This window comes from Protopterus annectens, chromosome 17.part0, assembly GCF_019279795.1.
Source record: "Protopterus annectens isolate FY-2018-M chromosome 17.part0, PAN1.0, whole genome shotgun sequence".
Lineage (NCBI taxonomy): Eukaryota > Metazoa > Chordata > Ceratodontiformes > Protopteridae > Protopterus > Protopterus annectens.
The window spans coordinates 289478800-289494733 of record NC_056751.1 but is presented as its reverse complement, the minus strand read 5'-3'; positions in this window follow the sequence as shown (position 1 = coordinate 289494733).

The window sequence follows — 15934 nt, the reverse complement described above, 5'->3', positions numbered from 1 at the left end:
AAACAAGATAACTATATACAACATGTTAAGCAATTCCTACAGTAGAGGTTATACTGTATTCCTTGTAGCCCAGCAACAAGTTGGGGTCTCAAATAAAGCTTAACCCACTAGCACCGTTTTTGCCAAGAAGGAAAGAGGAATCACTTTCATAAATTCCAAACCTTTTTAGAATTCTTACTAACTCTAAGGAACATATTTTAATAAGCTGTGAAGCAAGTTAAAGGGTCATAGTGAGACTACATTACCATTACCTAATGCAAGTTACAGTCCCAAGTTGGAAAGCCATTATGAAGATTGGAGTTAAACTCACAGTAACCAAAGGTGACTCCAGCCCTCTAATAGTCTATACCATAATTGCCTTCTGCATCAGAATACCTCAATTAGAATCAAAAGTGCATATCACATCACCTTTGCTTGTCAGAGTCACTTAACTAAGTTTATAGAAAGGTTTTCTGTTCACTCTTTGCCTTGTGCATAAGCCAGGACTGGTCCAGCCATGCCAGGCTACTCACAGGGATGCAGTTTCTCTAAATTCACTATCATGGCTAGGCTATGGGAATGACTACATTCACTATCACTCCCATAGCCTAGCCATTGTCTAAGAAGAATCAGAACAACAGTGAAATATGTAGTCAAAAGCAATACTCCCCTGCTAGTACAGGAAACCTCATCTGTCACATATATTGCCTAAATAAAGACAAAATAAATGCAGAGAGGAAGGAGGATTGTAGTTTCTGTTCAAATACTGAAACGATGTAGACACATTGCTGTTAATTACAAAAGGTAAAAAAGTATCCTTCAAACAATCAGCATGCTCATTGCAATCTTACCTCTTTCCATCTTATTAGTGGAAGTTTCCTGAGTCTCCTTAACTGGATCAGATTTCCCACCACTCATCTTCATTTTCTGTGACAATCCTAATACTTTTACCTGACACTAGGGCTACTGTAATTGTCCAAAAAAAATTACCTCTCAGCTAAATAAATATCATGGAAGAACCTGATGTAACAGTTTCATATAAAGTGTGCTACCACCCCTTCGTCATGCATAGTAATTTTCCCTTGAACACTGTGCCAGGCTCATCAAACATGGAAATGAGATAGGAAAAAATGGGGGTGGGGATTAAAATCAAAGAAAATATGAAACATCCGAATAGCTTGGAAAGATAATAATAAGGACACGGCAGCCCACTTCAGACAAATGAGATGGTGTTGTCCCTGGCATATTGCCATGTATTACTCCATTCTGCAGTATTTCTAGATGGTCATAGGGACTGAACACTTTCAAAACTTCCTGGAAACCATTAACTATACCTGCATCAGAAAAAATAAAGCTGCACATTACAAAATAGACAACCAGACAATGGGTAAATTTGGAGGTCCCGCCTTAAATTGGAACTGCTGATGAGAGAGGAGTGACAATAAAATGACGATCCAAAAAGGCCTCTCATATGAATAAAAGTGTGGTTATTATTAAAAATATGCATTAAAGGAGAATAACAAAGTCTATTATTTAATTTTCTAATTGATAAAGTAGATAGGTAAGTTGACACAGACCTTTTCTAATTTGGACTCTAGTCCATAAGCAAAAATATACTAATGCAGAAATAAAAGGTTACAGTAGTGCAACTGTGGCTAAAGTTAAAAAAAAAAGTTTAGTAAAGCAAGTCAGTAAGGCTGCATGCATTTTAAACAAAAATGATATTTAGAGCTATCGTAATATAAGTTCCAAACTCTAAAGGTATTGGGTAAAAGGAAGATAGGAAATATCAGATGTCATCAGATATACTCAATCTAGAGATCTAAACCTCTTCCACAACATCAACATAATGGTTTGGAAAGACAGATATATCTCACAGAGGATACCGCTGTTTTGGAACAGACTCCCCAGCCCCATAAAACAAAGCTCATCCCTGTCCATATTCAAGCACAACTTATAAATATGGATGGGAAACATTAAATTCATCCCAGAACCCCCCCCCCCCTGTAAAACTAATGGACAGAAGCAGCTCCTAAGTGCTTTATCTCATGGATAGGTTCCCCAAATTTTATATATGGTATGATCCCAGTAATTTTATTAGGGGTAATACATAATTATCAACCATGGGATGGGTAAGGCCAATCTCTAATCAAATGGGATAGGTTATTTTGAGCACAAAAAGGAAAATTGGCTTGGCTTAAAATGGGCTAAAAGGGCAGCTAGCTTAGCTTACTTATGAACCTATGAACTGGATAACTCTTCCTGCTGTATTGTTTGTGTCTAAGAATAGCAAATAAGTTCATCGGTAACTACTAGGCTAGCTGTGCTTGTTGACCATTCTAAGCCTAGCCAATTTCCCTTCCAAAAGTGGCAATCAAACCCTGCCTGTGAGGTAATGGTCTTAACAATCATATCAACCCTCAAACCCAAAGAATCAAACCCTGTACCCTTGACTACATAAAGCAGCTCATGCCTGACTTACAAGGCATTCTCTGATCCAGCCCTGTTGAAAATGTTACATAGTCACAACAAAAGTTATACAAGGGTTATGTGTTCCATGGACCTGAACCTTATTTGTGACTCTAACACAACTTGCTGGAGAGACAGATTGGAAACACAAAGGCTACTTCATCTATGGGATAAACTTGCCATCTTCGTAAAGCAAAGCCCATCCCTCACTTTCTTCAAAAATAATTTGGGTAAATGGACAGAGAACTATAAATTCACTCTTGGGGTACTGCCCATGTCCCTTATGGTCAGAGGCAGTCTATAAAATGACTTAGAGCTCTAACACCCAAAAACCTACTACCCTGACACTTCCCCAACCCATATCTGGGGAATTAAGATATAACATTGTTATATCCTGGGAATTATGGTAGGCTTGTAAAAGCTCTTGTGCCATTAGCCCAGTAATCACCTATGAACCTTTCTTGAGCCAAGAGCCTTAATTCACTGCATCAGTTGTCTGGAAAAATTGACAAATGAAGCAGCTTTGTTTCAAGAGGGATGTAGCTGAAAAAATAAAATGCAAAACAAACTGTTTCATATTCTTCTCTTGCTCTGTGCCTACCAAACATCAAGTCACTGTCGTGACAATGCCTGTTCATTTCCCATTATCACGTTGAAGGCCAGTACAATGCAGCTGTCATAATGCAGATGAGGGATTTTCTGATTTCTGTCCCTAAACACTCACCAGGAGCCAATGAGCATTTTCATATATGTGAGGGCCTGCCTTGTCTTATCATGCAAGTGTATAATGATGTGCACTTGATATGCAGCTCCAAAATCTGACTCTGCAATGAAACAGTGAAACTTGCAAAACCTAGACTCGATAATATCATAATGGAAACCTAAACTCATAATACTGCTGTTCAAACACTAAAGAAAAATTGGAAAAGAGAATGTTTTTGAGCAGGCTTTATCTCCTTTCAACCTTTGACTTCTTTTGCAACTGATAACCTACAAGTAGAATGTCTCAGAATATCTGTAGAAACCATTGCAGACCCATTGTTCCCACTAAAACTGTATATTCCCCAGACTCTGGAAACAATTCTGTTACTCCTGTGCATAGGTTCATAGGTTCATAGGTGGATACTAGGCTATCTGCCTGAAGGCATTTATAAGCCTAGCCAGAATGTGTTGGCTTTCGCCGCCCCCTTAGATTAGTTCCCTGTGCTTCTGTCCAGCAGAGCCACTGAAGTGATCCCCGAAGTAAACTTTCTGTTTCCCATCCACTCATTAAGGTTTCTTTTGAAGAGTGTTAGTGAGAAGCTCTGCCTAATGTAGATTGGGATCTTGTTTCAAAGCATGGGAAGTCTCTGGGACAGGAATCTATCCCTCCATCATGTCCTATTTATTGCTGTGGTAATGTTTAGATCACTAGAGCGTGTGGCTCGAGGAGATAAGGTGTTCTTTAGGTGGAGCATGTCCATCAGTTTTGGGTTGGACATGGCCTTGTATGTCAGGCAGAAATCACCTCTGAGTAGGCGGTATGCAACCGAGTACAACAGGAGTTTCTTCAGTCAAGTTGCATAGGGCATCTGTTTGAGGCCTTTGATCCTCTTGGTGAGGTACTTCTGTAGTCTTTCCAGATGTTGCAGGTGTCTTGTAAGGTACATCCCAAATGGGGCATTGTACTCTAAGATGGGTCTGATGAGTGATGAGTAGAGGGGCACAATGACCTCTTTTGATTTGAATGCGAACCCTTTTGTGATTAGGTGGGCCACATAGAAGGATTTTCTAACCACTTTGGCAATGTGATTATCAAAGGTGAGATTACTATCTACTTGGATCCCCAGATCCCTTATTATGTCTTCCGTATTTAGGGGACTACCACCTATGTGGTAGTTTGTGGGTACTTTGTTTTTCCCAAAGGGGATGACTATGCACTTTTTGGCATTTAGCTTGAGGCCATGATTTTGACACCAGGTATCTGTCTCAGTGAGACCCTTTTGGAGGATGTCTGTGTCAGCCGGAGAGTCAGTTATAGCCCCTAGTTTGCAGTCATCTGTGAACTTGGTCAGCCATAGTCCTCCTGTGCTTGCCTGTACCTCTGAGAAGTATATGCCGAACAGGAGAGGTCCTAGGACTGAGCCCTGGGGAACGCCACTTGTAACCGGTTTAGAGTCAGACCTAGCTCCCACAACTCTCACTATGTGAGCTCTGTCCATACGCCAGTTGGCAACCCATCTTGTGACGTAGGGGTTTGTGTTCAGGCTGGTGAGCTTGTCTATAATACCAGAATGGGGAATGGTCTCGAAGGCCTTAGCGATGTCAAGGTAGGCTGTGTGTACCACCTTTCCCTCATCTATAGCCTTGGTAACTGTCTCAAAGATGTCCACCAGGTTTAGGAGGCATGATCTGTCCTTAACAAAGCCAAACTGGGTAGAGTCCAGTGTTTGGAGGTTCCCAATGTCTCTGTTAATGAGGTCCATGATGATGCACTCCATAGCCTTGCAGACCAAGCTAGTCAAGCTTATAGGGTGATAGTTCCCAGGGTCTGTTGTGGCTCCACCTTTGTGGAGCAGAATAACTGTTGCTGTGCGCCACTCTATGGGTCTGTAGCCTGTGGAGAGGCTGAGTTTGAACAGTTTGTTTAGGTGAGGAGTTAGTTCATCTTAGAGCTCGTGTAGGGTGCAGCCTGGGACACCGTCCGGTCCCATTGATGCTGTGTTTTTGGCTTTGGAGAGGGCTGTTTTAACCTTTGTGTCTGCGATTTCAGGGACTCTACATTCTTCTGGTATGGTTATGGGCTTTTTTGGGGGTGAGAGGGAGGTGAAGTTTGTGCTGAACCTGTCTGCCAGGATGTTGGCTATATCGGTTGGTTACGTGTATTTTGTGCCATTCTGCACTAACTCTGAGCAGATCTGAGCATTGCCACTTAGATTCTTGACATAGCTAAAGAACGCCTTGTGGTTATCGTTGGAGTCATTGGCAATTTTTCTTTCAAAGCTCACCTTGGATGATTTATGAGGGATTGTAGTTTCTTGCTGATACTTGTCAGGGATGTCTTCCCTTCTTGGGATTTTACTCTTTTCTGTACTAGTTTCCTCCTTCCATTGTATAGCTTGTTTATGGCAGGAGTCCACCAGACTGGTTTCCTTTTCTTGGAGGAGTGAGTCTTGGTTTTGCTTGCGATGGCAAGATCCATGCATTCTTGTAGCTGCCCATAGAATACATTAGTAAAGGATTTTGCAGCTTGGATAGTGTTATCTTTCAGCATGGGGGTTTTGAAACTTTCCACCTCGGTCTTAAGTAACATGAAGTTTTTCACAGTGACTTTCTTGTTCGGGTGTGGGGGCAAAATATGGATATCCAAAGTGATTTGTTTATGGACAGATCTAACCAGCAAAGGGTTGACCTCTGGTGTGGAATACCGGTCGCCCATGTTGGTGATGACCAGGTCCAATATGTTGTCACCTCTGGTGGGAGTGTTGATCAGTTGAACCAGGGCATTTAAGTTTATAAATTCTAGGAAAAGTTGGGCAAGGGAGTTAGTGCTTGAGTAGTTCTTCCAGTTAATGTTTGGGTAATTGAAATCACCCAATATTAGGGTGTTTGGTAGGACCTTTATGTTTCCCAGTGTTTCCAGAAATGTGGAATGAGGGTCCTGGGACATGGTGGGTGATCTGTAGCAAGCTACAATTTGAATTGCAGTTTTGCCCATTGTTAGTTGTATGTGAATGATCTCTGAAGCGTCGTGCTGTGCCACTAAGTTGGAGGTGTGAGTATCCTTGATGAATATGGATACGCCCCCGACTTTTGTATTTTGGTTTGGGTTCTGTGGATGAAATATATGGCATGAGTTGTAGCCTGGTAGTGCTGGGGTGCTCTCTGGAGCCTTAAACTAGGTTTCTGTTACTGCACATATATCGATTTTCTCCATACTGAGGAGTGTCTCGAGTCTATGCATTTTGAGGTTTAGACTTCTGGCATTGAGTAGCATTACCCTCAGTTTTTTGTTACTTGTGCTGTTTGCGGTGGTGGGTTTGTCTTTTGAGCCTTGCCTAAAAAAGGCGCTATGGGGGTGGCAAGAGCCTTGGCAAGTATTCAAAAGCCTAAGAGTGACAGGTGCAAACCATCTCTAGCGAAGCAGCATGGCTTGTCGAGCATGTCATCCCAGGCAGACAGATACTGGATCCCCTTTGAATGACACCAGAATCTTAGCCAATTGTTGAAATCGTGAATTTTTTCTTTATACCATGGTATAATTCTTGGTGAGGGCAGGATGCTACTCAGGGTCAGGGTCATACTGGCCTGGGCTATGTGATCAGAGAGCTCCTCCATGTCTCTTTTCATGTAGTTCAGGGAGATACGGCTCAGGTCATTCACACCAACATGGACAATGACAGAGTCATATTGTACTTGTTCTGGAGGTACCTGAGTGCTTGTGTTATATGGCAGATCCTGGCACCTGACAGGCAGCTAACAGTAACCTTCTCCTTATTCATCCTAGTGAGTGGGACGTCAGTGTGCCTGACTATAGAGTCACCTATTACTAGTATGTTAGGTATGTTATTTTGCCTTAAGGGCTGTGATTGCATGGCACACTGGTTTTGTGAAGTATGTGTTTCATGGTTTGTGTTGGGGGGGGTGGGGGTTGCTTGGATGTTTGCTTTGGAGGTCTCTGTTGGTTTTGTAGATTTTTATTTAGAGCCTCTGAGTATGTTTCCATGTATTTATGTGTGTTTTTTGCCGGTGCTGGTTTAATGGGTCTATGTAAGACTGGTGGTGTGATGCAAGTATTTCCCTTCTCCTCTTGACTGTCTGAGCCAGTCTTGGGTTGAGAGAGCTTAGCCTCTAGTTTGGCTGTATAACTGCATCTCTCGCATGTATTAGTGTTTGGTGGTAGGAGGAGGGGGTTGTCTGTGTACATGAGGCAGTTGTAACATTGCCTCAAAATGCCCAGATTCACCAGTTGGACTGGAGAGTACACCTGAAACTCCCCTTTGGACATGCCTAGATAGATACAGTGAACTGTTTTACTGGATGGCTGGTAAGGTCAAATAGAGAGCCTTGTCCTACTGTACAGTACAGGAGGGTCTAATGCTAGGGTTTATAAGTGCTTGCTATACGTTTTGAGCAAGTGCTGGGCTGAGGAATGAATGACTTGAGTGCTTAAGTTGAAAGTTTGTCTAGTTCCAAGGGAAAAATTGAAGAGGAGACTTTGTGGAGCCGGGAATAGTTTTACCCTAGTTAAAAGGGCAAATATGGTATTTATAGCAGACAAAGAGGTAGAAATTAGCCCAAAATGGTCAATAAACTACTAATTTCTGGGCTGAAACCACTCCTCCAGGGACAGATTGGCTGCTCAAAGCTCACCTCTCTCACAGGTGAACAGAGAAACTTCCTTCTATCCAAGTAAGGTATGGGCAAACACAGAGATTGCCCTGAATTCAGCACTAACCTGAAAACTGGACTATACTAGCTTAGAAAGGTGGGAAACAAATATATATATATATATATATATATATATATATATATATATATATTTAGAAAATAAAGTAGATACACTCAAAAAAACAGTTTAAAAGCACAGAAAAGGATGCTTATTGTTATATATTGCAGATCAGTATATATATATATATATATATATATATATATATATATATATATATATATATAAAAAACAATAGAAAATGAACAAACTGATTTAAACAAGTTACCCAATTAACCAGAAAAAAACTCAAAACTGAGCCGTCACAGCAGTCTTCAATCAGACAAGTTCTGATTGCATGCCCCTGCTTACTAAGGTGCAGGGGAACCTTCTCCAAAAAAAGATGGCCTGGATCAGTGCTCAAGTTATACAAACAAAGCTAGATTCAGCAGGCCTGAATCTGGTCTATGCTACAGCAACAAGGCGCACCAATTTCAGAAAGAAACAGTTCAAATAACAGTCACAATAAGCCTGTGACCAGAAATTCCCAGCTCAGAAGGGCAGAATCCAGCCTCTCCTCTCACAAGAGTGCAGACCACAAACCTTCTTAATATAGAATAACTGGCCTGAAGCCAAGTGCTTAAGCCAGAACTAATACACTTTTAGAAATGCAGACACTGGGCCTTCAATCAGCAATTCCCAGCTTAGAAGGATGTATGCTACCTGTCCTGCCACAACAGTGCAGACCACAAACCTTCTCAATGTAAAACTGCCTGTATGAAGCCCAAGTGCTTAAACGAAAAATCTTAGAATAACAGTTACAATTTAATCAGGCTACGACCAAGCAGTAATAAATGTAGCAGAATAAATAAAATTGAGTACTTTTAAGAAAAGCAAAATAAAGTAGGAGGAAACACAAATACAGTAAAAGCAAATGAATAAAGTGCACATTTTTTTTTCTTTTTTTAAGTGCAAGAAGAGAGGAAGGAAGAACCTAAGTGGTTTGGCCTTCTCAAATCTTCTCTCTGTATTAAGTAGAGTGAACACTAGACTCAGAATATGATCTAACTGTACTCAGTTAAGTGAGCAAATGAGATGGACCCAGGAGGAGTGTTCTAATACAGACTTACAGGAGGGGCGGGCAATTCCAGAGCCACCAACACTAATACCAACACAAGAACAGGGAGGGAGGGTGAGAAACTAACTGCAGAGAGCCACACAGCACACTGTTCAGAAACACACAATTAGGAAACAGAAAAAGATGAAAATACAGTACTTTTAAAACTGCAAGTTTGTACTTAACAAAATACTAAAATTCACTACTGCAAGTTTCACTTAGCTTCAGTTTGTAATGCAGATGTAAAGGTGGCACATTTCATGTACTAGAGGACTACAGACATATAGTTGTCCTCCCTTCTCCAAGTAAAATATGTGAAAATATTTTTCACCTGCAGTTGCTCAACTACCTATAGAGAACAAGTTAATTTTCACAACACAGTATGGATTTAGGCCAGGCCATAGAACAGAAAAAGCATTGCTAGCTTTCATAGGTGATAGCTATGACATACAAAATCAAAGTGAAATGGTTGTGTCCCTATTTTAGACTTTTTAAATGTATCTGATGCATTTTCACATCCCATACTATTACATATACTGAAGGAAATGTGCCACACAAACAGTACAATCAATAGGTCAAGTTACTGCAGCCAATGACACAATGCACACAGAAAGATGAATTGTCAACTACACAACAACTTACATTGTGTGCTACACAGCTCCATATTAGGACTGCTACTGTTTAATCTGAGCAGCCAAGTGCTCTGGATTATGTAGAATTCCCTGCATTCAACCATAAGAATTGAACCCACTGTTCCACACTGAACAGCTTTGGCTCCACCACAAGGCTTTTGATTGGTTTGTATACCGCAATTACTGCCAATTGGCATCATGGTATGCAACCCAATCAAATAGCTACTCTACTGTTCCGCATTGAACAGCATTGGCTGTGCTACACAGGTTTTGATTAGGTCACATTCTGCAATTAGAGCCAATCACCATTGCAGTATACGAATCAATCAAATAGCTGTTCCTGAGGATGGGAGCCAATGAAGGTTCCCAAATATGTGACCATTCATGTACCAAGAATGGTTTTGAAAAACTACATTTAAAGAGGGGGGGGGGGGATAAAATAGAAGCAAAACAGTACCAAAGTAAATAACTGCAATACCAGCAGTTAAAAGGAAACTTTTTAACTGCTGGTATTGCAGTTACTTACTTTGGTACTGTTTTGCTTCTATTTTATTTTTTCCCTCTCTTTAAATGCATACCTCTTAACTGTCTAGAGTAAGAAATCTGGGCAAAGCCAATAGCCAAATATAATGTGGTGATAAAGCCACAAAATAGGGACAATTTTTAGCTATTGCTCCTATAAACTTAGCATGTTGCTAGAATAACAGACGTTGTGTTACTATACATGATCTGAAGGATATGATGTCTGAAACTCAAATTTCAGTCATTGTCTTACTATTTCATTTCTCTGATTTGCCAGAAAACTACATATTTTATGAGGAACACACCAAAAATATGAAGCAAAAATGTGGGCATTCAGCAAAATTCTGGGCAATTGAGGGGTATGACAAGGGTGAATGTGTGTGTGTGTGTGTGTGTGTGTGTGTGTGTGTGTGTGTGTGTGTGTGTGTGTGTGTGCGCATGCATATATTTTGCTTGAAAGGCCATGACCATAGTTAAGGTATATGTTTCCAGCAGTGCGAAATAGGGTGTCCCATATTTTGACTGTTTGCCACATATTGTTATGGTCTGTGTTCCACACAGGCATCTTAGCAGGTAGTCTGTCACTTAGCTAATCTAATTTAGTATGCAGAGAGTATTATTATATGCTGCCATTTCAAACAGCTCCAAGATGACCTGTAGCATTCCTTTACAAAAAGTGAAAACTGTCTAGAACATGCTATTCTACATCTTAATCAAAATAAATCTAAAATAATGCCATTTTCACCTCCAACTCAGTAATTAAAGTATTGTGATTTAAAAATATTATCAGTCAGTAAAACTAGAACAGAGCTAATACAAAATATAAAAGTACTGGGAATAATAACTGATCACAGATTAAGATTTGATCAGCACCTCCAACTTGCAGTTCTAAAACTTAACCATAGACTAGGACTTTTTTAAAAGTGAAACATTCTAACAGAATATGCACATAAGACTAGAGATGAGAGATAGCTACTACCTAGTCTCCTATATACCTCAATTTTCACTAATGTGCAGCCTCATCAACTAACCAAACTGGAGCAATTTTACAATAGAAATAATTCTTACAATAAAATTGCAAAGTTTGCAAGTAACATTAGCCAAACACATCACTGTCATTTCACTGTCTGATCTACCTGCTCTACTAACCTAAACTCATAATAATACTACCCACAACACCTTCTATACCCCAGAGAGATGCTCTGCCTTCTGCCCACAACACTTTCTATACCCCAGAGAGATGCCCTGCCATCAGCCAGTTATTAAATCTGTACACGCCCCACAGATTGCAGTACTTACTGAACCAACACCAAGTACTCAAGAATGTAAAAGTCACAATGGAGACTGCCTATACTCTGCCCACCAGGATTCATTAGCTGAAGACACACCCTGTGATATGACGATCTGCCAACCTCCCAGGGAAGGGGAAAGCCTCCATCACCTCGTCAGTGCCCTTTCTTCCTTCCTTCCCAGCTGGTTCTTTCAGTAGCTGCATTACTTCTATAACCCGAGCCACCTGGGTCAGAGTCAGGGCTTCATCCCTCTATGCCACTTACATATGTGAAGGGTTGCATAGATTTTATACATGCATACATAAATATGATATATATAAATATGTATATGTATATATATAAGACTGATTCTTACATTATGTCTGTAATCATTTGAATGATGTTAACTAACTGCAGAATTACCAGGAAGTATTTAAGTGCTTACTCCTTGCATTAATCTAAACTTTAAAGCAGCATCTGGATGTTGAAACACAGATGTTTATTTGAGTTGATTCTTCCTGATTAACATGCTCCACTTACAATTAAACAGCCCTCATTTAAACTGAATTTAAATCTGAGATAAATGCATGTTGGAATCAGGACATAAAAAGATATGCATTACTTTATAGGGGTCTGCACAAAAAGAGACAGCTAAAGTAGCAAAGTAAAAATTCTAGGCCAGTCTCATTATAAGAGCATGAGAAAAAAGTGAAATTATGTTTGTGGAAATTATGATTGCCATTTTGCTACTCCCAGACCTCTGTATGCATTTAAGCTATATTTCACATCATATTTCCAGACAAACTTTACAGCTGCTTTCAAAGATTCATTGATTATTTGCCACATGCAAAAAGCACAACACACATGGACAGACACAGCACAGAGCACTTCCACGAATCTAGTTTAAGTTGAGGTTGTTAATTGAACACTTTCCAAATGTCCCTGGGTAAAGACGAAGAAACCACATACATTAGTTTATACAGGAACACATCCATCTACATCCTTCACACCCACAGCTAGTAGACATACCTGTAAGAGTCACAAGGTTGCTGACTCTTAGTTCTTATGGCCCACTCAGACCACATCTAACCACAACAGTAGATGACTCATTGTCAGGCATATGAACCCCTCCCTCCACACCAGGCTGATCATAGGATGATTGTTATCTGTCTTTCTGGGGTGATGATCCAGGATGTAATAAGGGCTCTTGGATCTTTCTATCCTGACAAATATTACTCTGCCCTGATAGTAGCCCACATAGGAGTAAACAACCTTAGGCACTCTACCCAGAGGACCTTCCAGAAAAATATAATTGAGCTTGCTATCAGTTGTCTGAGACAGGAAAGATACTGGTCTTTGGTGGTATTTAGACATCACCCAGAATAATGTCAATATTCAAAAGCAAGATAGTTGTCTTTAATAATTGGTCCTGTGGCCAGTGTCATTCTAGGGGATCTAGTATGTGTCAGCTTAGGATACGATGGCTGACAAGCATTCATGATTTGCTAGGGATGGTCTGCACCTTTCTTGCCAAGGGTTTTGCATTCTAGTCAAAGATTTTCCTGATCCCTTAGTTCATATTTAGGAAGAGTTCATCTGATAGACATTCTAACCTAGTAAATTCTGATTTGGAAAACACTAATCTATTCAGTGCCTGGAGTCTTAAGAAAAAAGTGTCCAAACATGAGGCTGTGCTGAAACTTGAACACATTCACATATGTGAAGTCACAGAGACGTTGTTTCAAAGCAATGAAAGTACTCCCCCTGACCCTTATTATGATGCCTATTTTGTCATCAGACCTACTGGCAGCCATGGGGGGAGTATTAGTATTTGTCAAAGAGATTATCACTTTCCAACATATTTCCCGGAATTTCACATTTGAACTTGTAGATGTCTAAATCATCATAAACAAGACTAATTACCACTTTAGAGTTAGCTATAGAACATTATCTATATCCCCTTCTGAGCCATACATCTCAACTGTCCAGATTTTTGCAGAATGTCCAGCTTTTCACCTCATATTTTTGGTCAGTTCCTCATAAAACTTGTAGGTATTTTGCAAATCATTGGTGATTGAAGTCACTAAATAATAATAGTATATAAATGACAGACATTTGAGTTTCAGACTCCATATCCTTTAGAAAATACATAATAATGCAAAACCTGTTTCTAACAACTGTCTAAGTTTATAGGAACAATATTTAAAATCAGTCCCTATTTTTCGGCTTCTATCCCCTCATTATTTCAGACTCTGTCCTGATTTCTTATGCTGAGAGGTTGAGAGGTGTGTTCTGAGCATGATGACTGTCTTAGCACCTTAGCTGAAATGTCCATTAAACCCAACACCTTTCTACTAGGGGACTTCAACTGTCAATAAACTGACAGACCTACACTGCCAATGGTCAGAGTGCCCGATGCTTATGTGACATTATAATTGTTAATGCTGTTTTACAGATAGTTAACCATCCTAATAGTGCCCCATTATCCTGGATCTAGTCCTCACTAATGTGGCCACTTCTTGCACAGCTCCATACGTGTCATCGTGTCTTGTTAAATCAGGCCATTATATAGTGAATCTTTTCCTTTAAAACTGGTTATACTCCCTTGTGAATAGCTCTGTGTTTAGGGACTTCTCAAAAGCAAACTTTCTTCAGTTACTTGATGACCCAAATAAATTCTACTGTAATCCTCCTCAGATAGAGCCCTTTGCTAAAGCCGCGATGCCTACTCACACGTAAATAGTTGTACTGATAAAGCAGCCCCAATCTGAACCAAATAATGAGAAATGATGGTGGCAATCCTGTATAAATAAATGATATAACAAGTGAAAGGAACTGCTGAATCCTTATAGGAGGCCTCATTCAAACTAGCTAATGAGCACACTTAAGCAATCTAGTAAATAGCTTAAGGCTACCTTTAGAAAGCTCAAAGCTGGGTATAAACTTAAAATAGTCACTAAAATAAAAAAATAACGAAAAAATCCTCCGTAACTATGTCAGGAAATTAAGAATTAACATCTACCGATCTTTTCAGCTAGTCCACAATAATAATGCATACTCTGACCCAAAGGAAAACACTAATGCCCTAGCTAAGAAATTTACTGTAAATTTAAATCCACCCACAGCTATAACTATTCCACAGATTTCACAATCCCAGACACGACACTACTATGGAACATGTCTCTCTCAGCCTTCTCAAAAGTTAAGAATACCTCATCCATGGGCACTGATAATATACCAGGTTGCCTGATTTTCGATAACAAATATGTTCTATCTTACCCCTGTTTAACTTAAGCCCCTCCACTGGTTACATTCTTGAATATTGGACAACAGCTATTGTAATGCTGTTACACAAGGGTGGCCCAAGCACGGACCCTGGTAACTATAGACCCGTTATTCTCACTATCCTCATATGTAAAGCTATGGAATGTATTATCTCACAGTTAAGATGCACAGTTAGTTGCACATACTAAACTCACTTGCCTTGGATTTTTCCTCCTTAACCTGGTTCTCATCCTACCTTGAAAACCGACAACAAGCAGTACTCTGGAAAAATTCTCTATCTGCTCTACTACCTATCTCCTTAGGAGTACCTCAAGGATCAATATTAGGTCCACTCTTATTCTCTATCTTTATTAATGATCTTCAATCATCTATCCATAACACTACCTGCATACAATATGCAGATGATTCTACCATCATCTGTACAGCTCCAATCTGAACTCCAGTCACTCACACAATCTACCTTTTCAACCGTTGAACAATGGTTCTCAAAAAGATGTCTCCTTCTCAACTCCAAGAAAACAAAACTATTAGTATTCTCACCTACCCACAAATCTCCTCAACTAAATTTTACTATTACTGCAGCTGACAATTCTCTTATCTCCCCAGACTCTACTACCAAACTGCTTGGTGTACTATTGATAATAATCTTAACTATGATTGTCATATCAATAACACTATAAAAGCAGTAAATAAAAAGATAGGTTCACTGTACAGAATAAAACCCTTCCTTACTCCAGAAGCACGGACCACCTTAGCTCAATCACATCTTATCTCCACCCTACTGTATGCTTCCTCTATTTACACCAATCTCTAAAGGTAACCTGAAAAACTAACTACATCCTATCATAATATAGCCCGTTTGCCACAGCATCCCAGTACAGAACTCATCACTGTAATAACTTAAAACAATTACAATGGTTAGAACTACATCTATCAACAACTCTTAATTACACATAACATTCTTTATCAACCAACAAAAACACCAGCTCTCAGTAACCTCCTTACTCCCTACAAAAACTTGACACAGAAAAGATACAAGTCACCACAACTAGAATTACAAATTCAGCAGGTAACTGTCTATTTTCAAACTCCATAGGAAAATATGGAATAACATTACCTCACTAGACTCCTTTCAACTTTTCAAAACAACTTCTATTACATCTTAACAACTTCTGGCTCTGCTCCTGTACCAATCCAGACTAAATGACTTCTCTTCAGCCATACCTCCCACGTAAAAATCACTATCTTTCCT